The sequence below is a fragment of the Pseudorasbora parva genome, chromosome 13 (assembly GCF_024679245.1).
Source record: "Pseudorasbora parva isolate DD20220531a chromosome 13, ASM2467924v1, whole genome shotgun sequence".
Lineage (NCBI taxonomy): Eukaryota > Metazoa > Chordata > Actinopteri > Cypriniformes > Gobionidae > Pseudorasbora > Pseudorasbora parva.
The window spans coordinates 14,411,289-14,439,060 of record NC_090184.1 but is presented as its reverse complement, the minus strand read 5'-3'; positions in this window follow the sequence as shown (position 1 = coordinate 14,439,060).

Sequence of the window (27,772 nt, the reverse complement as noted above, 5' to 3'; positions counted from 1 at the left end):
TGCTGGGTATCATTTGTTTTCTGAGAATCTACTGAACCTACTGGTAACTTGTTTGCCACGTAGCAATAAAAAAAATATACGAAAAACCTTGATTATTCTGGTTAGTCACAATATACTGCTATTATTTTGAACAATACTGTATATATATATATATATATATATATATATATATATATATATATATATATATATATATATATATATATATATATAAAAAAGTGGTCTTGTGAAAAGTGAAAAGTGGTCTCACTTTTACCACCAGAGAAATCTGTCACATGCCTGTCCTGTCTTGTGTGCACTTGTGGGTTTTGTTATGTTGAGCATGTGCTCGTGTCCCTGTCAGTTCCCTCCCCCTTGTTATCTGATTATTGGTTAATTTGCCCCACCTGTTCTCCCTCATTATCTGCCTTGTTTGTTCCCTTTATAATCTCCTTGTGTTTGTCAGTCTGTGTTGGATCCTTGTGTAATGTCTGCGTCTTCCGTCCTCCCCGTGATTCTGTTGGTTTGTTTAAGTTTGTATTTATATTATTCTATTATGTGTTTTTCCCCCTCGTGGGTTTTGTTTTGAGTTTATGTTTTGTTTTTGTAAATAAATCATCTTTTTTCTGCACTTGAGTCCTCGCACCCTTTTCCCTTGTCTGTGACGTGACAGAAGGATCCAACCATCTGAGGACTCAGCAGGACTTGTTTTTTTGTTGTTTGTTTTTCCCTTTTTTTTTCCCTCATGGAGTTTGGGAAGAGACTACGAGTGATGCGACACCTAAACTCGAAGTACATCCGGCAACAGGGGTCGGATGTACAAGAGTTTGCAGGACTGTTCCTCAAGGAGGTCGAACATTTTGGGCTCAACGAGGCAGAGTGGAAGGAGACTTTTAACCTCTGCCTCGACATGCCCCTCTCTCCAGGGGTGATGGACAGGATGGGGAGTCTGGGGTTCTGGGAATTTGTCTACTGCCTGGGCCCCAGTCCTTCCATGGTGCGTGTTCCGGCGGATCGTGCTCCGGTGGTCCCTGTGCCGGTGGTCCCTGCTCCGGTGGTCCCTGCTCCGGTGGTCCCGAAACGGAGGAGGAGGAGAAAGGCTCCCTCCGTACCTGCTCCGGTGGTCCCGATTCCAGGGGTCCCAGTACCGGTGGATCGGATTCCGGTGGTCTCTTTGCCGGCGGATCGTATTCCGGTGGTCCCTATGCTGGCGGATCGTATTCCGGTGGTCCCAGTACCGGCGGATCGTGCGCCGGTGGTCCCTGTGCCGGTGGATCATGTTCCGGTGGTCCCTGTGCCGGTGGATCGTGCTCCGGTGGTCCCTGTGCCGGTGGATCGTGCTCCGGTGGTCCCTGTGCCGGTGGATCGTGCTCCGGTGGTCCCTGTGCCGGTGGATCGTGTTCCGGTGGTCCCTGTGCCGGTGGATCGTGTTCCGGTGGTCCCTGTGCCGGTGGATCGTGTTCCGGTGGTCCCTGTGCCGGTGGATCGTGTTCCGGTGGTCCCTGTGCCGGTGGATCGTGTTCCGGTGGTCCCAGTTCCGGCAGATCATGTTCCGGTGGTCCCAATGCCAGCAGATCGTATTCCGGTGGTCCCAGTGCCGGTGGATACTGCTGGACTGGAGAAGTTTCCCCAACGCCCTGCCTGCGCCGCTGAGGCGCCCTGCTCTCCCTGCGCCGCTGAGGCGCCCTGCTCTCCCTGCGCCGCTGAGGCGTCCTGCTCTCCGTGCGCCGCTGAGGCGTCCTGCTCTCCGTGCGCCGCTGAGGCGTCCTGCTCTCCGTGCGCCGCTGAGGCGTCCTGCTCTCCGTGCGCCGCTGAGGCGTCCTGCTCTCCGTGCGCCGCTGAGGCGTCCTGCTCTCCGTGCGCCGCTGAGGCGTCCTGCTCTCCGTGCGCCGCTGAGGCGTCCTGCTCTCGCTCTCCGTGCGCCGCTGAGGCGTCCTGCTCTCGCTCTCCGTGCGCCGCTGAGGCGTCCTGCTCTCGCTCTCCGTGCGCCGCTGAGGCGTCCTGCTCTCGCTCTCCGTGCGCCGCTGAGGCGTCCTGCTCTCCGTGCGCCGCTGAGGCGTCCTGCTCTCCGTGCGCCGCTGAGGCGTCCTGCTCTCCGTGCGCCGCTGAGGCGTCCTGCTCTCCGTGCGCCGCTGAGGCGTCCTGCTCTCACCGCGCCGCTGAGGCGTCCTGCTCTCACCGTGCCTCCCTGGCGCCCCCTGCACTCACCGCGCCTCTCTGGCGCCCTGCTCTCACCGCGCCTCCCTGGCGCCCTGCTCTACCCGCACTGCCCTGGCTGCCTGAACTCTATGGGCCGCCCCGGCCGCTTGAACTTGGTGGGCCTCCCTGGCCATTCGAACTTTGTGGGCCACCATGGCCTCCTGAACTTTTTGTTTTCCTCGTTCCTCCCTTGTTTACCCCTCCCTTGTCTGTACCTTCTTTGTCTGTCCCTCCCGTGCCCCCCTGGTCTGTCCCTCCCGTGCCCCCCTGGTCTGTCCCTCCCGTGCCCCCCTGGTCTGTCCCTCCCGTCCCTCCCTGGTCTGTCCCTCCCGTCCCTCCCTGGTCTGTCCCTCCCGTCCCGCCCGGGTCTGTCCCTCCCGTCCCTAGTGGAGCGTCTGGTAGCCGCTCCTTAAGGAGGGGGTAATGTCACATGCCTGTCCTGTCTTGTGTGCACTTGTGGGTTTTGTTATGTTGAGCATGTGCTCGTGTCCCTGTCAGTTCCCTCCCCCTTGTTATCTGATTATTGGTTAATTTGCCCCACCTGTTCTCCCTCATTATCTGCCTTGTTTGTTCCCTTTATAATCTCCTTGTGTTTGTCAGTCTGTGTTGGATCCTTGTGTAATGTCTGCGTCTTCCGTCCTCCCCGTGATTCTGTTGGTTTGTTTAAGTTTGTATTTATATTATTCTATTATGTGTTTTTCCCCCTCGTGGGTTTTGTTTTGAGTTTATGTTTTGTTTTTGTAAATAAATCATCTTTTTTCTGCACTTGAGTCCTCGCACCCTTTTCCCTTGTCTGTGACGTGACAAAATCAAGGGGGTAAAGTGAACCACTTACTTTTCCTACTCTGAAACTAACATAACAACACATGTTTGTATCCTGACAGCTACCTTGACAACCACACATTCCAGAACTAATGTCGGACTAGTAACAGAATCATGGGGATTGGTCAATGAAGCAAACATTTTTTAAATAAATATTAAAAACTTGAAAGTAACTCTGAACAAATTCAAATACAAAACAATACACTACACAATACATGTTTAATTAACATTCACATGACAGATAGAACCAGTTAGATTACAACAGTCTGGGAGTCAGAAAACTGGATCCTTAGAGCCAGCTAGTGTCTGGGGTCAGCCTGGATTAGAACATCAGCCTACTGTCATACTCTACACTAGACCTACTCTACATTTCAGCCCTGAAGGTTATAGAGAAAGATGAGGATTTGCTCTCTCCGTGTGGTTTCTTCAGGCCTTTGAGGTCGAGGCAGCTTCTTCACCACATCACTTACAGAAACATTTGCCCCAGGTACTTCCTGGTGTATTGCCTTGGCATGATGGCATTTCTTCATGATTTAGCTACAATGACTGACTGAGCAATCTGTAAGCAACTAAACAGTAGTAGTTAACGTAGTTCGTTTCTGAGTTATGTGTTAATGATGAAATATAGGCTAATTTAGATTTCAAAAGGGATTGACATACGTATCTACTGTTGTATTTTATGACAACACTGGCAGGAAATAATATTAACCTTTTTCATTTGACAAACTGTTATATCTGCTACTTGGAGTTTTCAATTGTTACTTTAGCATCTTGCATTAGATCTAGACAACACAGGGTATATTATCGTAATGTTGTCTTACTAAGAAACTTTCAATTGAATCCTAAATGGGTTCGAGAGTCAATAAGTGGACAAAATCGCTACTTACTGCTTGCAGGAATACGGTTGAAATCAGCCCTTTCTTCAGTATCAGACGCTGAGCGATTCCTGCTATATTGCCCCAGGTTAGAAAAACTCTCTGTGGTGAAATGGGCCGAGCAAATGAACAACTTTGAATTACTTTGTTGCGGTATCCAATTGTAAATAAACATCAACCATGACTGTTGATATTGTTTATCTGTGGGAAGGCTATGAAAAGCCCTAACGTCCCCTGCAGCCTGGGACATGATATATGTGTCCATGAGAGCTGCCGTTTTCGCTATCCCTGGCGTGATGCTTGTTTACCTGCTGAACTGATGATTCAGATGCGCATTTCTGCCTGAAAATGAATGTACATATTAAGGATCTCAGCGATTGTGTCACAGTTGGCGTTATGTTGAAAACAGCCTTTTTTTCAGCTGTGTTTTTCACAAACAAGATTTACATATGAAGGAGGAGGCAATGGTGTTTGAGAGTCACTGTATGTGATGTCCATGTACTGAACTCTTATTATTTAACCATGGCAAGATTCATTCAATTTTTCATTCTAGGGCACCTTTAAGACTAAATTTAACTTGTGCCTCATGTCTCACTTTACACCACAGCATTTGTCTGACTTTACCCCACCACCACATTTTTAGAAAAAAAACGATCTCTCTTAGCAATTCAGGCTAATCTTCAGTTCACTTGTTCACACTTACATCAAATTAAATAGAGTAAAGATTATGCGTATTTGGCGTGCTGTCCGGGGGAGGGCTCCGGAATTTGGCCCGAACCCAGAGTACCCCTCCCCGTGATAGAGATACTCTAGAACTGGACTGGAGTGTATTATAGATTGTGTTGACTTCTAATAAGAGTTTGTTAGAATCAAGTGAGGAGATGGGGTAGTGGAGGGAGGCTAAAATGAAAATGGTCAACGAAAGAAGGTAAATCTGCTGTATATATACACACCTCTTATCGTTGATTAGCTTGATGTGCTCCACTTGTGTTTAATTAGGTTTAATTATCTGCATCTGCTCCTCCCGAAATTTTGTTAATAAAAACGTCACATAGCATCATAACATGGTTTTAAATGTTGGTAGTTCATCAACATGTATGATATAAGTTTTTCTACCTATACTTTCTACTCTATCTATTTGCTTTGGCAGAACAGTTGATTAAGTTGACAACAAGAAAAATATATTTTTGTGAAAGAAAAAACATGCTGGCCAAGGAGAAATTGAAGGGGCTTGAAAACTTCTCCCGAAAGGGTGCGCGCGTGACCAGAGCAAGACAGCAAATTCATGCCCCGCTGCTGTCACAGGACTTCACAAAATCAACAATGTCACCAAAAAAGTCAAGTGTGTTTTTTATGGAGCGGTCCCAATGATAAAGGTTCACGGTCGTGCATTGGAAGCAGGCGGTGAGTAAAACTGATTCAAATGTCTGTGTGTAATTTAGTTGGATATCGTCGCGTAAATAAACATCGGGAAACAACACGATCATGTATAGTTAATTTATCAATGGAGTGTGTTTAAATACATTTGTTTAGGTGACCTAAGTGTATGTTTGTTTATTGTAAAATAACCCCAAATATATTAAACACAAAGCGCACTTCTTCATTCAAAATGCAATACTAGTCCATTGTTGTTTTATGTAAACAGTAGTCTGACGTGCAAAACCGTTTCACTTGCTACTGCTACCGTTTAGTCGCATACAATAGTCCATAAACCAAATCATGTCCTCATAAACTGCGAGTAAACACACACAAATGTTGACAAGCCGCTAAATACAGTTACAGTACCACATAAAGACGTTGTTTCCTGTTTGGTTATTTTTTGGGGACTGATTCCTCAGAAACTGTTATAAGTCACAGTAGGTTTAGTTTAATGTGAAAGAGATCACAAACAGCCTGAGGTCTTTTGAGATAAAATATAGCAGATTTAGATGATCAGTGAAAGTAATGAAAAACTAATCTTGGCTTTCAGTAATATTTATGAAGAAACTTCTGATAAAAATGGTTTAAATTATGACAATAATTCATTTGAAAAATGTATTTCAAAGGTTATTTTTTCATAGAGAGCCTGTTTAATTTAGTTTACCCATACGTGTTAATTAATGCATTAATTACCAAACATGTACTAACATGTATTAATGCTGCTGTAGTCATGCATAAATCATTATGACTCATGTCTTAATTAAGGATAGCTCCTCATTTGTTCATGATTAGTTCATATCTTAACTAATCATGAGTTCATGTTGAATTAACTATTAATTCATGCATTAATACATGATTATTCATGTCCTGTTATTGTAAAGTGTTACCCTGAATTCATATGAATTCATAAACTGATTCATAGCCGTTTGAATATTTGAGGATTGAAAACAAACCCGGAAGAGAAGACTATGCTGAATAAAGTCGTAGTTTTTGTGATTTTTGGACCAAAATGTATTTCCGATATGCTTCAAGAGATTCTAACAAACTAACTGATGTCACATATGGACTACTTTGATGATGTTTTTATTTCCTTTCTGGACATGGACAGTATAGCGTGTATATACTTGCATACGCTCTCAGACTAAATATAAAATATCTGATACTGTGTTCCGAAGATGAACGGAGGTCTGACGGGTGTGGAACGACATTAGGGTGATGAAATGAATTTAATTTTTAGGTGAACTAACCCTTTAACTGTATTTTCATGATCACAGTGATTCCAGGCATCACTGTGTAATTTTGATTTTATTTCTGGAACTGTATGCTGCCCTAACCAATCAGACATCAGCAACCATCACCTTTGGCTTGGCTTGCTCTGTTGGGGACACTTAAATTATGTATATCAAATAAATATACAAATTAAATGTATTAATTAGGTCATATTTAATTCTATAAACTAGCCAAATCAAACTAAATAAAATTGTGTTGCAATATTGTCCTGTTTAACACTGTGAGGCTGCTTTGAAACAATCATCATTGTAAAAGCACTTTATAAATAAAATAAATAAAAAATAAATAAAACGCATGCAATGAGTGAAACTGCATAAATGAGTAAATCTGTCGTCTTATATTTGGGTATGGTAATGACAGAATTTTCATTTTCCAGAATTATTAAAAAAAAAAAAAAAAAAAAAAAAGATTTTAACACCATTCATTACATATTTGGATTCTAAGTCACTCTGTCAATGAGTTCAGAAATTAATGAATTTGTGACAAAAATGAAACACCTTTTCACACAAATACAATCATTGTGTATGCTTATATATATGTATGTAACTATGGTCCTGTGAAGATAGATAGAATATAACCATCTGATTTTAATCAAAAACATCTGACATTAAAGTTTTGAAACAAAGCTAACTATGGGGTTGCAATAAGAACAGCAGTGAAAGTGGGCCTTTATGCTGCACATTAAACTAGACCTATTCCTCACAGAGATCCCCTGCTTTGCTATGCTCACTCTCACTGTCATCACTATCATGATGCTCTACGAACCCCTCCCACAGAATGTCATCTTTGCTCCCATCAAGGGTGTTTGATATGCAGCATTTCTTATATCCATGTAAGATGCTGGCTTATGGTATCCCATGCTTGGAGGATGCAGAGAAGTACAGAGCAGATTCACAGCGGGCTTCTTCATTTTTCCAGTAGGGGCCTGACAGGAATGTAGTGTACCTCTTGCTCAGATTATACTTGAATGGTTTGTTGACGACTACATACAATACTTGTAGCTGGCTTGTCAAGTGTCTGCGGAATGCATCCAAAATAAGCATATATTTATTCTTATGAAGCGCACCATGGTGCCTGCCCCACACTACCTTAGGCCAGTCCACTGCCACTCAGTGTCCATCCAACCCTTTTCCTGGGCACCTACCATACCAGCATTGTCTCCTTTGGCATAGTCTTGCGTTTCAGAATCACATATGGGGGGAGTTTGGTCCCATCAGCGAGACACGCCAGCATTACAGTGATTAGTTTTTTGGATGGATGGATGGATGGATGGATAGATTCCATAATTACTGATTTGTCCCCTTTCTTGGCAACAGTGACAGATGTTGGCATGTCAAAAAGCACTGGTGTTTGGTCAGCATTCCCTATCTAATCCAGGGGTTATGAGTGAGTTTTCCTCAGTTTAAGCACATATCGCTGAAAAGACAGCAAATTCTCCACGAAGTCGTGGAGGGCAGGCACTTGGCCATATTTGTGAATACGAAGCAGTGTCAGTGATTTGCGCCGCATTATTCGCGTACACCAAACAGTGCTAGCTTTGAATTAATTTGTCGGTATGTTCAGCTCCTTGGCTATATTATTGTTAAACTTTATTTAACAAGTTCTGATCTTCCGTCTGGGCCTCTGACGTGAACTCACGAAGCAACATGACGCTAATAATAATATGAAGTAAAGCCGTTCTGACACATGACGGCGACAGTGGCTCAGTGGTTCATGTAGGTTGTCTACAAACCGAAAGGTAGGTGGTTCAATCCTAGGTTCCACCTGACCAAGTGTCGAAATGTCCATGAGCAAGACACCTAACCCCAGCTGCTTCTGATGAGCTGGATGGTGCCTTACATGGCTGACATCGCCGTCGGTGTATGAATGGGTGAATGTGAGGCAAGACGAAAAGCGCTTTGGATGGCCATAGGGTCTGTTAAAAGCGTTATATAAATGCAGACCATTTACCATGACCCTGAAGAGAGGAACTTTGTTTACAAGCAGAGACTATGCTGTTGAATTCTACATTGATCATTCTGTGCATCAAACAGTCTTTGTAAATATGTGGCGGTGTAAATGTGGTCAATGCCAAGCCATGCCTACTTAACAGGAGAGCATGAGCTGTGTCGATTGGGATATTGTCATGCCACAAATCGAGAGATTGGACAATTCTGATAATTCAGCAGATGAGACAACAAAATACTGCCTTACAGAGGATTATGGCGCTCCGCCACTGCTAAGCCGCAGTGTTTTTTACTCAAAGTTAATTGGAAGCCTCCAAGGCCAGAAGGACCGGGTGGAACACTATCTCTTGAATAGGTTATGTTACAAGCATTGTAAGTCAAAAAACATTTTTTCCAACATTTTTTAAACCACTATGTCTATAAAATGTTGAAAAAATCCACATGCAGACTGACCTGCACCAACTCAAAGTGGACTAGCTGACTGGTGGAATCATCCATTAAACTGTATGTACAGTATTTTGCTGAATATCCAAGGCTGATGATATTCAAATGATATATAAAATGATCAGATGAAAATGAAATAATCTTAACACAGCTCAAAATGTTTCCAGTGTGTTTCAATAGTACATGCATTTCACATTTACACATACCTGTCAGATATCCCATCCCCAGACAAATGCACTCTTTTTTGCAGAATGTTCTGCATCCGCAAGCCTTCCAGCATTTGCTCCTTTTTTTACTTGTACACAATCTCTACAACAGGGATTAAATAAGAGGACTGTATAGCATAGAAGGAAGTTTTCTTTGGGATTTGGAGGTTGAGCAAAGCAGCAAAATCCTCAATATCTATATACACTCACCTAAAGGATTATTAGGAACACCATACTAATACTGTGTTTGCTCCCCTTTTGCCTTCAGAACTGCCTTAATTCTATGTGGCATTGATTCAACAAGGTGCTGAAAGCATTCTTTAGAAATGTTGGTCCATATTGATAATATAGCATCTTGCATTTGATAGAGATTTGTGGGATGCACATCCAGGGCACGAAGCTCCCGTTCCAAGCTATTGGGTTGAGATCTTGTGACTGGGGGGCCATTTTAGTACAGTGAACTCATTGTCATGTTCAAGAAACCAATTTGAAATTATTTGAGCTTTGTGACATGGTGCATTATCCTACTGGAAGTAGCCATCAGAGGATGGGAACTTGGTGGTCATAAGGAATGGATATGGTCAGAACAAATGCTCAAGTAGGCCATGGCATTTAAACGATGCCCATGTTGGCATGTTTCTCTGCTCAAGTTCTCAGGTGGTCCGAGAGTAAAGGAGAACCTGACCCATAGTCATAAACGTCAAGGAGGCTTACCAAGTGCGTGAGTTGCTAGACTCTAGACTTAGGGGCAGAACCTTACAAAATCTTGCGGACTAGGAGGGGTATGGCGTGGAGGATCAGTCCTGGGGAAATTCAGAGAACATTCTGGATCCTTTGCCCACTGCTGACTGCATTGGGCCCATCCGGACAAGCCGGCCCCTTCCGGAAGACTCCGGCGTCGATTGTCTCCTTGCATCAGGAGCTGCTCGCAGGTTGGCAGCTCTGTCACAAATCAAGCCTCTGTGGCTCGAGCAGCCTCAAGCACCATCGCCTGAGTATTAATCCCCATCCCCGCCTTCATTTTCTATGATCCTGTACCTGGTGGTGATTTATGCTCACACCTGAATTCCATCCTGAGGACTATTTAACCTGTTCTCTCTTACCCTCTCACTGTAAAGGTTTGTTTTGCTGAGGCTGACATATCTGAGCATTTTCTCTGTTTCCTGTGTATGACCCTGGACTGTTTATCTTGTTTCTACTTTGTGCTGCCTGCCTACTGACCTGTGCTCTGATTACCTGGATTACGTTTACATTGTTTGGTGCCTGCCTTGACCTCCTGCCTGTTCTATGATTACTTCTCTGCTCTTACTTCCAAATTCCTGACATTGCTGATTGACCCATGCCTGGTTGTGGTTCCTAAAGTCTTCTAACAAAGCTGCAAATGGATCCTCACTCTGTTGAATCATCATTATGGATATAGCATGATAGCAGAACTATCATGGTTCACTGGAGCTCCTTTATTAAACAAGGAACCACTGGAGCATCTGTCTGGAATTTTTACAAAAATGGGTATAGTTGTCTGGCAACAAATGCAAATAAATGAAGCTTGGCTAGAAAAAGAGGGTCTGCAGTAGCCTCTTTACTGTGCAGTATGATGCTGATGATATAACTTTACTTTTCGGAAGTTTCCTGTGGCTGTTGATTTAGGTCTACACTGCGGGCCAAATTTTGATTGTTCTCTCTCTGCAACTGCCAGGTCTTCTACCCATCGATGAGGACAAAACTTTAAAAGAAATGTTGATGTTTATGTCATCGCAATGAAATCCTCATGCCTGGCAGGGGAGTCATGGAACAACTGCCAAAGAACCCTTAATACATCTCCCACCTTCCAACCCGTTGTCTTTTTCTTCACTTTGAAAGCTTGCATCTACAACATTCAAAGCACAGCTTCCCAAATTCAGCCACTTTTATGCATCAGGGCCTGATTGGCTCTTCTTGAAACATCTTGCAGGAAATTCCAATTGACAATAGGGCCATCCATTGAGATCTGCAGGAGCTTCTTGCGATGAAGTGGGGAGTTTTCTTAATTTTCTGCAAAAGCTAATCTGCCTTAGCCTGACGTGGTCATACTCAATTCTAGTCAGAATATGAGTCTGAAACTGCTCCATTGGGCTTTGATTATTTGAGCGTGTTTCAACTGAACCAGGAAAGACATCAGTTTGACAGACCTACAACCAATCAGAGCGACGGAGTAAATGACGTATGTTGAGTGACGCATAATAGTGGGAAGTTCGGATCATTTTACGGATTCGGATATTTGAATCTCCTTCAGCAAAATGAACGAATCTTTTTTCAAGTCATTTCAGCCGAATATAATTTAACTATCATATGTTAAATTCCCCAACACATACTTATGCAAAAATTGATCACATTTGGAATAAAACATTTTATTATAAGTTATAAATTATAAGAATAATAAGATTCATTAATTGCTTAGCTGGGTATTCAGGCTATGCGTCTGTTAGAATCCGAATCCTCACCTTCAAATCCCAGTCGTTCTTTCTATTGTCCTCTCACATTTAATCACGTCAGTTCCCTGGAAAAATTAGTAATGTGAAGCTCTCCTGTCTTCGGCTTTGAGAGTTAGTTCCGTCATCAGTGTCTGATCTGGGTCATGACAGCCCAATAAGCAATGCATGCCATCCCGAAAACAGAATTGATTCGTATGCCTTCGAGTTCTAGTCATTAGTTTTCACAGCTTCATAGACTGAGTGAAGATCCTGTACAGAATCGATGGCCTGGCATGAGCAAACTGCTCTCTGAGACAACTCCTTGTTTCCGAGTCATATTTAAGATTAGTTCAAAAAGAATGAATCGTTCATGAACCACACGTCAACTGCACACATGCTGGAAGAAGTCGATGAGCGTTAACGATCTTTGCAGATGTTGTAAAAAAATTATTTAAGGACAAATGGAGTATTTACTAACACAATCATCATTTTAGAGAGAAATAGTAAAGGTAAATGCTTACGAACAAGTTCTCTGTTTAGGATTAGAACAAATTCAACAAAAGCGCTCTATGGTGACATGGATGACTACCATAGACTGTATCATTGACTTATCTGTCAATCATCGTATAAAGCCCACCCTGACGATTTGATTGGTCCAAACAGTTTCTGTTCGGGCATAATTACTCCTCAATGAAATGAGTCCAGACTGAATTGCTCGACTACAAATGTTGTGGATGGGGCTAAATTCGGCTGGCATACAGGCTAAATCTGCCTGAGTATGTCCCATAAACTGTGACTCAAAATAGCACACAGCTACTTTCTCATCACGATCACACCAGATAGACAATAAATATCAATCTGTTCCATCTGTGTCACTTTATTCAAGCATTTGTCAAATGATACTACATAGCATTTCCTTCCTGACATCTTTGATCAACCTCCTCTTTGATAAATGGGCACAAGCCAAAGGATAAAAGGTAAGCAGATTTTGTTTCACCAAATGAAAACCACTGTCTGAGAACATTTGACTAAAAATGACTGACACATCAGAGCTAGAGTTAAATTAGTAGTATGACCTGATCAATTTGATTACCCAACAGATCACAGCTTGGCTTGAAAATAACTTTGACAGTGTTTGTTGGATTGTGATCCTAAGCATGTTGTCTCTTTATTTAAATTGGACACTTGAAAAGCTGAGCTTCCCTGATAACCCCTTTCAACAGCTAAAATGGTTGCTTGTAGGTCTTTGCTTGTTTACTTGCAAATTTTCTTATTCATAAGTAATTTCCTTTAGAACATGTGTAATGTTTGTCCACTTATTCATTAGCGTAGCAACTTTTACATGGCCTTGTCTTCTTTCATGACTCTTGAGTGCTAAGAGACCCATGTTACTGACATTAGTGGATTTCCTGCAAAACCTGCAATATGCCCTTTGCACGTCTCCTGATACTTCTCCTAGCCAGTCCCTGAACTGCTTATCTTCTTTCATTTCTTCCAACTTGCACTGCCTCCATGACATTTGTCTTGCTTATTTCTGTAATTTAAGTTCAGAAGTGTTACCAGTGGCATAGGCAGAATTGTTTTTTTGGCTCGGGCCTGGGCGCACTGTCTATAAACCAAAACTGTAGCTACAATCTGTCCACATACAAAACATGAGCAGCGGTAACAACACTTTATTTTCAATTTTCAAATAAGTTCTTCATTTTTATTGAACATAAACACCTTTCCGATCTGAAATATTATGAGAAAAGGATGTACATCGATTTCGACAAAAGGCAGTTTCAAACCGCAGCTCGAATTGCGTCAAAACTTTGTGCCGCACATCTTACCCCTAAACTATCATAACTGACAGAAAACTGGCGGCGTGTTCCCGGCTTTACAGAATTAGCCTGAGCTTGGAATTGAAAAGGCTCAATATTACTTGCGGCCTGATGGATGGGTTCTTTCCGGCATTAAAAGTCCTTTTCATAGAATTTTGCACCGCTGCCGTTTCTCTATCGCACAACTGCAAATTATAAGCTAAGTAAATAGGTAAACACACTTCATGAAGTCACGGGCGAGAGCCACTTCACATACATGAGACATGAAACAGCCTGCTAATTGCCTAACTCAGCTGTCAATCAAACTCATCAAGTATTATGCAAAAAACATAAACTGGAAAAAACACATTTTATTTATTTCAGTATATGATATGTTATAATAATTTTGTAATTACATTAAAATAATGTAAACAACTTTTATTTAACAAATATTATTATATTTGTTTAATAAACTGGGGGGGGGGGGTAGTCATCATAGTGGGCAGGCTTGTGCCCATCAGGCGAGCCTGCAGGCGCCCCTGAGTGTTACAGATGCAATGAAGTCTAGGAAGCTTTTTAAAAGGAAATATGATTTAACCCTCATCCTTCCCGCGGATTTGTAACAAATCCTTCCCTCATGGGTCAAAATGACCTGAAGCCATTTTTTTTAATACAATTTATAAAATGAATTTTTAGGGTTTTCTGTGTCTACTAAAGCATTTCTCATATTTCATTAATTTGAAAGAATTGAAAATAATCAAAGATATTTGATACTTGAAATTGAACAAAGACATTTGCTGTACTGTTTTCAACCCCCTCTCTCTTATTCTTATAGAAGGGCCATTTTGAGTTCCTAAAGACAATAATATTCTGAAGGCCTGTTGGCCAAATGTGTGGTAGTACAATAAGGGAAGTTTGATCTGATTGGTCAGTTTGAATGTCTCACATTAGGGTTTCATTCTAATGGTAGTATAAATATATATATTATCTAGAATAGATAAGAAGATTGTAACTGTTGCTCTGCCTCTTTTATTCTCTGGCTCTCTCTTATCTTGGTGGCCTAATCTTTGGCTCTTCTCGTTGCTCTCTTATTCTTTGTGTTTTTGTCTCTCTCGCTCTCTCTCTATCCTACATCAGGGGATGCCATCGCGCATGCATTTGTTGACATGACAACCCTGATTGCCCTGAACTAGTGATGTGTGGGTCGTCTCATAACCCGCGGACCCCGTATGTCTATTTAATGGTCGCGGGTGCGGGGCGGGTTGTAAAAATATATACAGTGGTGCGGGGCGGGCCAAATAACTTCATAAAAGCGGCCCCGCGGGTTGGTGCAGCACTAACAGTTCCCCTGAACACTGAGGAGTTCACATGCAGGTGTTCTTCTGGCGGCGTGTGTGAAATGTCTTCATCCCAGGTACAGTCAGTGGCATGTTTCAGCATGTCATATGAATATAATTTCATGGGTTTTATTTTTTTTAAACGCCAAATAATTGCGATGCTCACATTTACAAGCCAGCATCATTATAGTAGTCTATTGGTTACCGTTTTACAGAATCTATATGATACTTCAATTCAATGTTTGAGTGGTAGGTAATCACCATAACAAGCATAACCGCATAGGTCGGGCACGCCTCCTTCAGCTCACGCCAACGAGCAAACGCTGCTCCAGTGTTGATCCTCGTCCTGCCTTTAATCCCATCACTTTTTCGTTTCCTCTTATTGCTTTCCTCCAACAAAACCTTTTCTTTCTTATTTGTCTGTGCTGCTTCAGACATGACTATATTATCCGACGAACAAAGTTGGGCTCGCACGTCCGAATTTAAGGAAGTGTGGGTGTTGGTGGAAGTGACGTATATGCCGTATGTCGAATTTTGTAGTTCTTTTTGTTCTCAGGTTACTACCCGAAACCCGAAGTTTAAAAGTACGATTAAAAACGATACAGACCCCATCAAGCTTTGGCAGACGTGTCATTCAACCTACTGTAAGTCGATGTATCATCACAAGAGTCTTGAAAAGTAACCTAGTGCTAATTTAAAAAGAATAATCTTCCAGGACAACAATGTTTTTTTCAAGACAATATGTTTTCTCTCATTTGGACTGGACTGGAACATTGGTCAGTAATTGTCCAGGATTTCCAGGATGCATGGGAAAACTGCGTGATTTCAAGTTCCCTTAAGAGAACATAGTGAGCATTGATGCTCCCTGCTTTTCGGGACATTTTAGGGCACGAACGTTTTAGTGTACTGCAAAGATTTCGCTAAGACCGACTTCCTGAAATGGCCCTGACCACTGAACTAGAGAGCTGTTTGAGATTCAGCCAGTGTCTATTTTATAAGAGACACTGTACATTGATCCAGTCATTCAGTTTGTAAGAAACTGACATTGTTCAACTCAATGTAAGGTTGATTCAGCAGCTCAGCTTACATTGAAAAAATCTGTGAATCCTACTGCAAACATCCATGAATATAAACAGAGGGTATAAAAGTGTTCTGACTCTTTGATGAGTCATGATTTAGCAGAACGGGCATGAATATTTATTCACAGCTGTCACTGCACTGACACATGCATTTTTTCTGCATGTATTTTTGTGAAATAATTAACCCCACTGTGCAGAATGTTTTTTTTTTTATAGGCTGTGTATTATATTTCCATAAGGTTATAATTAATAACAATACAATCACTATTTAAAAGTTATTTGTACTCATACAAAATGTTGCTCAAGAGACTATTGCCTTTGAATGTGTGGTGTTTTATGTGCATGTGTTTGCACACTGTAAACACATTTATAGCCTAAATTAAAATATTTTATCTGAAACTGTAAAGTATGTCAATTTTATTTTAGGATTATTTAGCATTACTTTACTTATAAAGCCTTCATTAATGTTTTGAATTAGTTTATTTTATTTGAACGTATGAAATTTACGTTATTGTTTTAATTCGTTTTAATTTTGCAATTTTAAGGTTTAGTAATTTTGAGTTGATGGTGAAGTGGTGAATTTTTTATTTTTTATTTTTTTAGATTTAGTCAACGATTATAACCAAGATGTATGTGGAATGTGTGTATATACAACCCGTTCTAATGAAGAAACGCAATTATTTTTAGTTTTGGTGATTTGGTGACAAACTCTTTGGATTTTTCAGTTATGCAGAAACAAACGTTTAAAAAAAGCAACAACAAAAAACATCAGTGGGACATAAGGTGATTATACCAAAATTTAAGAACAAGATTGTATGAGTTGACCCCAATTCACCAATACGTGAAATAGTTACTGGAGTGTATTGGTATCAGAGTATGTGAGCAAAGTGGAGTGGGAGCGGAGCGGTTAGTGGAGCGAGTGAGGAGTGGATTTTTTTAAAAGTCGAAGTGTCGTGGTTTTCTTGCGCTTCGAGACTTCACTACCACTCCATCATGAGTACAATTCATGCCAACGGCTAGCCTGACAAGCCAGACCCACATCAAGATGTTTGGTTTGGAAACTCACCATAGAAAGGGCATAAACATTTGTCTTTCAAACTCCCTCTGCACGCGACAGGATAGCGCTATCACCAACCAGAGCAACGAAGGTGAAGTGAAACAGAGCTTGTTGATAGATTAAACATTCACCGTATCCGGTCGGCTAAACTCCGAACACATCTTCTCTTTTTAAGAATGACTTCAGTGCCGTTCTTTGTTCTTTTCTCAGAGAAAAGCTTAACTTCAAGTCTTCCAGAGTCGCGGTCAAATCTGATTCGAAAGAACGCCGCCGTTCGCCAGTTTCTGTGTTTACTAGAAGCACGCAAACGCAACTCGGCAGTCGTCATTATGGCCCCGCCCACTGACTCTATACACAATGGCCCTCATTTATCAAAAGTGCGTACACCAAATTTCCAGCGTACACCTTGCGTACACCCAAAACCACGGTGACTTTGAGATTTATCAATATGGACGTTGGCGTACGGCACGCTCAAATCCTACGCCAGCTCAGGAGGTGGTGTACGCACGTTTGAGTTAGTGGGAAAATGCGCAGAAAAACAATTCCTAACACCACAAAACTCACTGACAAGATATGCTATATGATCCACTGTTAAAACCACAACAACAACATTCAGTGTTTATTTTTGTGCAACATGAACGTCAATGTTTAATTTGTGTGACTTTACCAAAGCGTTTGATTTGTAGGCATATGTATTTCTACAGTCGCGAGCCTGTGCGCTTTACCGGCCCGCCTGGCCTGGCAGCTGCGCACGGACTGGGACTAAAATAATTCAGACTGACAAAATAATAAAAATGACCTTCTTCTTTAAAATAATAATAAAATCAATACAAATGACATTATTCTTCTAAATAACAAGCGTCATTAATAATAATAATAATAATAATAAGAATAAGAATAAGAAGAATAATAAGAAGAAGAATCTTACAAATTGTCATGCAATTATTAATGTGAAGGAATGGTACTCCACATCACATTATCATCACTGTCGGACACCCCAATACATGCCGTGATACGAAATTAAATGCTAATTGTTTCAAAACTGTAAAATAATGCATTGTGATGGTAATTTATCATCCAAACAGCTATTTAAACTGCTGGAGTGCGCTTCTCAACCTCCACACTATTAACAGTACTCGTAATTTGGGTCCATATTTTGTTTTTGTGGGTGCCTTTATTCCCACTCTTTATACTCTTAAATAAAACAATTTAATTTTTTTTCCACTTCCCTGGTGATGGTCTCGATGGCGCGCGTCTCAATCATCTCAATAGTTCAGTAGTCAGAGCACTGATCAGGGAGTCAGCCCGTTGACTTATGTCCTAATCAGTGCCCTGACTAGTGGACTAAAGAGATGATTGAGCGCGCCCGATCTCCACGTCGGAGAAGTTTCGCTTCTTTGCCGTCTTCTGTGTATCCATGGCATAAAATGAGGGCGTGGGAGAGGCGGAGACTTGAATATATAGGGGCGTGTTATTCTAATGACGATCGTTTTCAGCCGCGGGATTTATCAAGGGCAAGTATTTCGTACACCTGAATTGCACAGGTGCGCACAGTTTCATAAATCAGGCGGTGAGAGGAGTGTAAGCATAATCTTACGCCAACATACAGTATACACCCGTTTCTACGCAAGATTGATAAATGAGGGCCAATGTGATTGGCCCGTCCAGAGTGAGGGGAATACAGCTCAGAAGGGTATTGAGAGTTCCTAGACGACACTTGCGGGCAGATTAAATGTTCTGCCGCTAGGGTGCGTCTAGATTTCTAGGCTAGCCAACGGCCCAAGCACGCTGGAAGCCATTTCATTGAGGGGCTGAGAGTTGGGTCAGAAAATGTGTGACGTCATTATTTTGTTGCCGGCGACCAGACAAGTGTTGTAGTAGAACCGCCCCTTTCGAGTCAAAGAGCACAGCCATCCCCACCGACCCAGATTATTGGAGATATACTGAGCTTTTTACACTGTTAAAGACTTGGATTCCCATCCTAAACATAGACAAAGTTTCAAAAACTAATGTTGGACGTTTGATAGAGTATTTCTGTGTCAAAAATACTCCTTCCGGTTTCTCATAAGTTTCGGAGAGTTTTTTTCGAGTATGGCTCGGCTTGACGTGAACAGAGCGGAAGGTCCTTATATGGGCCGTACGGGCTCTTCTCCCGGTAGGGTGCGTGCACGCATAACTAGAGCGAGAGAGGAAATGAACGCCCATAAACACTCGCTCAGCTGCAGATCCAGTCGTCCCTGAACACTTCTGTCACGCCGCGATCAACTATTCCTATGAGTGACATCAAGCGACTTCAACGCTTCAGCACAGCATTCCGGGAAGGCAGCGCTGCATTTGAACCGAATGACGGGAAGCTTCACAACATCGCTTCAGTCGCGTCGCAAAGTGGATCTCCACGGTCACTGCTGTCACAGGACTTCGCCAAATCATACCAAAGAAGTGTGTTTTTGATGGAGCGGTCCCAGCGATAAAGGTTCGGTCCTGCTTTGGAAGCAGCCGTTCTATGTATAACGTTACACTAGTCTGACGTGCAAAACCGTTTTGCTTGCTACTGCTAAGGTTAAGTCGCATACAATAGTCCATAAACCGATTCATGTCCTCATAAACTGCGAGTAAACACACACAAATGTTGACAGGCCACTAAATACAGTACATACCAAAGAGACGGACGTCCTGCTGTTGCTGTTTCACCTGTTCAATTTATTTCAGCCTACGAATTTGATTCTGGATCATTATCTGTATTAGTTGAGAATCAATAGCCACGGGTTTCTCCACGCTTGAGGACGTCACCGCTTTGTTCGCGATCGTCATTCTTTAGCTCCGCCCACACGATACGCCTCCAGGCGCTCGTTTTTTTCCGGAAAGACTCGGTACAGCCCATATTTCTTTTATAAATATAATAAAACTAAAGACTTTTCGGAGATATGAAGGATGCAATACTACTCTATAGGTACTCAAGATTGACATGAGATTGACTGAAACTGAGTGTTTCACCCCCCCCCAACCGTGTTAGTAGTAACGTTACTCAAAAAAAAGTCTGAAAATGCGTTTCTGCTTCTTATTGCTAGCCAAAACCAAACGAGAGTGTGCGAGGAGACGTGATGGTGACAAAAGCACTTCCTGAGGAATTATTAAAATAAATAATCATTAGTTTATATCTTATCCACTGCCCATTATTTTAATCCCATATCAAACACAGTATGTTATGTCAGTCTATTTAAATGTATTTTATTTTATTTCATGTTTTTAAATACAATATAATTTTAGTCCACAGCCCCCCACCAGGGGGTCTGATGCTATAAAGAGGGCGGCTGCAGCCCCCGCGCCACTGCAACGGCCTATAATATAGCAGTATTTTTAGTCAGAGCTCACACATTAAACACATTTAACTAACTTGATTCAGATGGATCACTTAAATCAGAAAGAATGATGACGGCAATTGACATGAGCAGGATGTTGTAGTTCAAGGAATTTTTTTTGTACCTTCTACATACCGAAAATGATCGGGTGAAAGCACATTTTAAACAGGTAGCACTTATTCGCACACGCAAAGGCTCTCTCTAATGCATTCAAACAAATGTAATCTTACATTTCATTAGCAGAACTTTGTGACCTGTGGATAAAATAACCAATGAAAACATAATATTTTCATCTTTCTTAACAAAATTTGCACTGCAAAAGCAGCAATCATGTTTAACTTTTAATGCTGATAAAACCTAATAAGCTTGGCATGTCGTAGGAAAATTGGTTTGCAGTAAACCACGTTATAAGATGCATACATTCTTTTTCATTTAATGTATGTTATAAACCGAGCTTTTGTGATATTGCAGAGCTTACTTAAATACTTTAGCCACAAATTCTCTCGTATAGTGAAGACGGAGCGGTGTTTCTGATATCAGTGAGCGAGGAGTGGAGCGGGGAAATGGTGAACCCGGAGTGGAGCTGGAGCGGAGTGATTATTGAATGCTTAGAGCGCGGAAGGAAAAATTGCTGCCACTCCACTCCACCCCTCTGATTGGTATATGCCTTTTTGTAGCACATTTATGTAACAGAAAAAAAACCTTGCTCTGCTTATATGCAACTGAACAGAGTTGAATTACCAGAAAGTTTAATGAAAACCAGATTATGCTTGTCACCACGGTTACCATTCTCCTATCAAGGTCTGTGTCCATCCATCTTTTGAATAAATCCCAAAAGCCATGATCTCAAATCAATAGCTATTTTCACCTTGCATGTCAAGCAACCGATTCCTCCAAACTGGTTTGCAGGCTTTGAGTTTGTAGTGTAAGGTGTTAGTAGCCATCCTTAAAAATGGAGCTTGCTTGTATGCTTTGATTGATTGCTTTCGTCCCACACTTATGAGGGTGAGAGTCTGACGCACATGGGAGGTGAAGGTCTGGAAGGTATGTAATGCCTGTAGAAAGCTATGCTTTAGCATACTTAAAGGGTTAGTTCACCTAAAAATGAAAATTAGCCAATGATTTACTCACCCTAAAGTCATCCTATATGACATTCTTTATTATAGTAAAAAAGGAGTTATTTTAAAAAAGTCCTGGCTAATCCAAGCATTATAATGGCAGTAAACTGTTGTCTCACTTATGAAGTCCATAAAAGTGCATCTATCCATTATATAACTGCTTCACTTAGCTCCCGGGGTTAATAAAAGCCTTCCGAAGTGAAGTGATGCAGTTGTATAAGAAAAAAATATCCATATTCAAAACTTTATAGACTAAAATAACTAACTTCAGGCGAAAAGTCGTATGCAATTTGACTTACGGCAAAATAGTAGTGGAGAACCGGGGCGAAAGTAATGCGGGACGAAAGTAACAAAGCGATTATCTCAGAGCCCTGACTACATTTGCATTCCAAGCTATGACAGCACGTTCAGCACGCAACCTTTGATAGATCTGCCAAAAATCATGTGATTTCGTCATCGTTTCCCGCGGATGGGTCCGAAATTTACTTTTCGAGTACGTAAAGTAAATTACTGAAGTGGTACTTTTTTCTAATTACAAGTTGTGTTTCTTGTTTTATGTGTCACAGTAATGATCACTCTACAGATTATTTTTTGCTGTTACACATCCTGAAGGTTTGTCTTTTCAGAGTTTTTAAGTATAAAAGTAAATTGTGTTTAAATGTCAGGACTTCCTGTCGGGACGATAGTAACACTTGTTACTTGTGTCCCACTTTTATATATATAATTCATATTATGCAGATAAAATTTTGATATTGTTCATATTGTTGAAGAAAAAAATTATCAAATAGATTGACATTGCACAAAAAAAATATTCTAAACCTACAAGTTTGTATTGTCAGGTCATTTCTGAAACGTTTGATTAAACTTAAAAGATTAAATGAAAATGTAATTTATTTTATTTTTATTTTTTTGCAAAGATAAAGTAGTTACAACATATGTTTGCAGTTACAAGGTCATAGTCAGGTATGTTTAATAAAAACAAGAGTAACACAGAACAATCTAGCTTATATTGTTGTGTTACTTTTGACCCACCTGTGTGTTACTTTTGTCCCAACTGATGGGGTCAAAAGTAACAATCTGCATCTTATGTTCAAAGTGAAATTATACTGTAGTCGTTCTGCATTTGTACAAAATACCAGCTGCTATTGATAGACCACACTTGTGAGTTATTGACCAGAGCAAGTATATATCTCTGTCTAAAATATGTTCTTTTAAAATTCCGTTTTTCTGAAAAATTGTACTTTCGCCCCTGCTCTCCCCTAACCCCTGACGCATGGGTGTTGGAAGCAAATAAAAAGTGGGTGGGTCTGTAGCTACTAAGGCAAAGTATGATAGGTGTGTAAATTGTATTGCGGGGGTTCTGGGGGTTCTCCCTATGATTTCATAGATGTGATTTCCTGCATTATGGTGCGTTTGAGGCCATATCCCTTTCCTAAACCCAAAAAAGACCTCAAACCAGTCAATACCAATAGTCTAATAAAAAGACTATATTCATTGAACTGTCATAGAAATCAACAGTTTCACAGATAATGATAATGAACAAGTTGCATGTTTTTTATGCTCCGTGTCCAGACAGAAAAAAGTACCGTTTACTAAACGATTGATTGGGCCAGACAAAATTACTGAAATCCCTGATTTTTTTCATGTTGCTATAGAGTAGGGGTAAGACGCATGGCATATAGTTTTGACGCAAATCGAGCATAGGTTCAAATCCGGCTTTAGCCACTCTCGCTCTACTCCCTTTCCCCATCACATATCAGATCGGAAAGGCATTTATTTTCAATAAAAAAAGAGATATTAGAAAAGGGGAAATAAAGCGTTTAACATGTTTAATAATACTTTTCTTAATAAGTTTCTCGGTTAAGGGGTAGTCAAGGTAAACAGACATGTGCTGAATTAGAGACGATAAAAGTGAGTGGGTCCAATATCATTGGTCTTAAAAAGTGGGTGGGTCTTGTCCCACCCACACACAATGGTTCCGACGCCCATGCCCTGATGCGATGTATGCATTGCAAGCTTTGACGCCTATCATTATAGTGCTGGACAATAAACTCAAGACCCTGTTCTCTTATATCAAAATCCTCCTCCATTTCTTTATTAACCCCTCAGGGCCGTGTGGAGCAGTTATATGATGACTAGATGCACTTGTATGTACTTCATAAACAAGGCAAAAATTCACTGCCATTATAATGATTGGATTAGCCAGGACTTTTTCAATATAACTTAGATTTTATTCTTCTGATAGAAGAATGTCATATACACCTAGGATGACTTGAGGGGGAGTAAAGCATGGGTGTAGAGGAGGAACCTCTGGATTGTTCAGATAGGCCTTGAGGACTGGAGACTCCGGTAAGAGAGTAAGGGCTCGGAGAGTTTCATCCAAAAACTTTAATAAAGTTGGGCACTTGGATACAGGTCATTGGTGAGCAATTGGGTTCAATACAATACACAACTACAGGGGTTTGTGTATGTATGTGGGGGTGTGTGTGTGTGTGGTCTGAAACACAAAGAAAATTGTATAAATGATATTACAATCACCATTAAGATATTAAACATTACCATCCTGCCCATAAACAGATATACATATGTTCAACAAACAGATAAACATAAATAGTTGTCTGCAAATCGTTGACAGTCACAATTATGTTTATGTAGCATCTCAAATTATATTAATATGGCTTACAGAGCAACATCTGTACATTAATATAACAACAATACACTGTAGCACATGGTTTTGTATATAGCACGCTAGCTTTCTGGTCGATCAACAAAGAACGTCATATTAGGCAAATATACTCTTAAAAGGTTAATACAACATCCCAGCAACATCAGTATCATTAACATGTATAAGTTTCCACCAGAAATTATAAATTAACTTACTTTTCTGCATGAACGCACACAGCTTTAAAGTTGGAGGCTCACCGCGACCCATCGCGTGCAGTGTATGAAGAGCATGTTCTTAAAGGGGAAAGCGCATGTTCTTAAAGGGGGTGGTGTATAACATCAGTAAGCTGGAAGTCATGCGCCCTCTAGCGGTTGAACATAAAAATGCAATTAAAGGGAAAGACTTTTCTACATTGCCGCCCCCAAATTTAGTATCTAAATTTGTAATTAGTAGGGAAAAGTCTCAGTGTCAGTTATCATCTTCTTCCTCCTCATCCTCCCATGAGGGCAACTTAACTAACCGGGCAACAGGCCGCAGATAAGTTCGTCCTTTCACCTGTACCTCGGCTGTGCGTATGCGATTATCTGCTCCTGCATAGGTTTTAGTCACTCTGCCAATAGGCCACAAAGCTCGGGGCAACTGTGGGTCAACTATCATGACGACTTGACCATTACTTAGATTGGCATTGTCCTTCTGCCATTTTTGCCGGGGCTGTAGGCTTGGTAAGTAATGTCGGATGAAGTTAACCCAAAAGTGGTCAGCTAGGATTTGGCTGTGTCGCCACCGTCTTCGACCTAACAGATCACTAGATGAGTAGATTGCTTGGGGGAGTGATGCATCACGACGACCCATTAGCAGTAGATTTGGTGTGACAGGGTCTGGATCGGCAACATCTGAAGAAACGTAGCCGAGTGGCTTAGAGTTGATGATTCCCTCAACTTCCACTATTACTGTACGCAAAACGGCTTCAGTCACTGTTTGATTGCCCAAGACTACCTGAAGGGCAGTCTTCACTGACCGTATCTCTCGCTCCCAGGTCCCTCCAAAGTGTGGGGCGTGTGGAGGGTTAAACTGGAAAGTTATTTCTTGACCTGCTAGATGTTCTCTGAGTGGAACCTCTAATGATGCAAAGGCTCCCTGGAGTTCAGTAGCTCCTCCCCGGAAGTTAGTGCCTCTATCAGCCAATATCTCAAATGGCTTACCACGACGTGAGACAAATCGTCTTAATGCCATCAAGAAAGCATCCATGTCCATGTTCTCCAAGAGATCAAGATGTATGCAGCATGTGGTCATACATTTGAATATGATGCCCCAGCGTTTCTCTGTGCGTCTACCCAGTTTAACTGTGAACGGCCCGAAACAGTCTATACCCGTGGACCAGAAAGGTGGTTTATATAGCCGTAGCCGAGAGGGGGGCAAGTCTGCCATCTTCGGAATCACAGGATTTGCTCTCCATTTTTGACACATTAAACAGTTGTACTGGTGCTTCTTGATGGATTCTCTGCCACGCAGGATCCAATACTTGCGTCTGATCTCGCCTAAGACTCTCTCTGGACCTGGATGCAGAAGCTGGTTGTCATATTCTTTAATTAGGAGCATTGTAATCTGATGTTTAGGGTCTAGTATTATTGGATGCATGGTGTCTGGATCTAGGCCCTCGGCTCGGCGGAGTCTTCCTCCAACTCGGATTAAACCAAGCGTTTGATCAAATTCAGGGGAAAGTGAAGCAAGACGACTCTGGGCCGATATGGATTTGTTTTTGGTTAACGCATTCACCTCTTCTGGGAAACTGTCACTCTGAGCTTGTTTTAACAGGTGTAGTTCAGCTGATATGGCATCTGCTGCAGTCATGACCGCAGCCGCCCCATGTAGGGATTGGTGAGTGGCTTTCAACAGTTCGTTCCAATTCTTAATATTAGAGATGTCAGGTTGGGGCTTGGCAAGACAAGCATTTCCCACGAATGATTGCTTTTTTAGCTCATCCTGATCCTCAGGATCTGCTAAATCAGGCAAGGATGGCCAGGTGTTGGGATCTTGATAAAGGAACCATGGCCCTTGACTCCAGCGCTGAGGTTTGCTCAACTCTAGCAAAGTCTTCCCCCTAGTCAGATCATCTGCTGGGTTATCTGCGGTATTGACATATCGCCAATTTGACACCAAAGTCAGGTCCTGGATTTCCGCAATGCGTGTCCCAACGAAAACTTTGTAGCGACAAGAGTCAGATTTTAGCCAGCTCAGGACTGTGGTTGAATCAGTCCACAGAATTAAATCACCTGACGGAACAGAAAGTTCTTTACTGAGCAACTTTGCCAGCTGCGCTCCTGTGAGAGCTGCACAAAGCTCCAAGCGAGGCATGGATTGTTGTTTGCGAGGAGCCACTCTGGACCTTGCCATCACAAAGGCTACATGGACCCGTTTGTGCTGATCTTTAGTGTAAAGGTAAGCAACAGACCCGTATGCTCGTTCCGAGGCGTCGCAAAAAATATGGATAGTTCTCTGGGTACCTTCTGTGTCAGCGCATGGTGGGATGTATGCTCTGGGTATTTCCACAGTGTGCAAATTGGCCAATTCGGCCTCCCAGGCTTGCCATTGTACTAACAGGCTTTTAGGGTGGATGATGTCATCCCAACCAATTTTGAGTTTCCAGAGATCTTGAATCAACATTTTCGCTTTGGTGGTGAAGGGTATAAGATATCCAAGTGGGTCATATTGTGTAGCCAGTACTTTGTACACATTTCGCAGTGTGGGTTCGGAGTAGTCAACTTGGCGAGATTTATACCCAAGGTGGTCAGTAAGACAATTCCAACGAAGACCTAGAGCTGGCTCTTGTGGGTCCGAACTATGATCAGAAAGCCACAGTTCGGTGCTGGCTGCTCTGGCTTCCAATGGGAGGTGTTCGACTACCGCCGGTACATTACTCGCCCACTGGCGTATTTCAAAGCCACCAGAAGACAAATGACTGCGCATCTTGTCAATGAGGTTACGGGCTTTCTCTGGGGAGTCCAGACTCTGTAAACAGTTATCCACGTAGAATGCCTGCTCTACAGACCATTGAACATCTTCGTAGCCTTCGCAGTTTTCCTTCACATGTCTTTGTAGTGCATATGTGGCGCAACAAGGACTGCAGGTCGTCCCAAAAGGAAGAACCTGCCATTCAAAGACCCTTGGTTCTTCATCCCTCTTCATGTCTCTCCAGATGAAACGTAACAAGGAGCGGTCTTCTGGCAAAAGTCTGATCTGGTGGAACATTGCTTTAATGTCTTCACTGATAGCCACCGTGTGCTCACGAAACCGAAGGAGGACACCAAGCAAGGATGGACCCAAGATGGGACCTGGAAGAAGGTGATCATTTAGTGCTTGTCCTCTGTACTGATATGAACAATTGAAAACAAGTCCTGCTTTGTTATTATGGTGGACCAAGTGATGCGGGAGGTACCATGACTCAGTAGAGGATTCCACAATCTCAGGTGTCAATCTCTTCACATAACCTGCCGTCTCTAGCTTTTGGATCTCGTGACAGTAGGTCATGGCTTGTTTGGCATCGTTTGCGATTCGTCGCTCTGTACTTCGAAGAAGTGAAAGACAAGCAGATTTGGGTGCTTGTAGACAAAGATGATCCTTCCGTCTGAGAAGCGGTGTAGCATATCTCCTTGTGCCATCAACATCAACCCGTACAGTGCGCTGCTCAAGCAATTCAAAGGCGTGCTGGTCAAGCTTGGAGCGGGTAG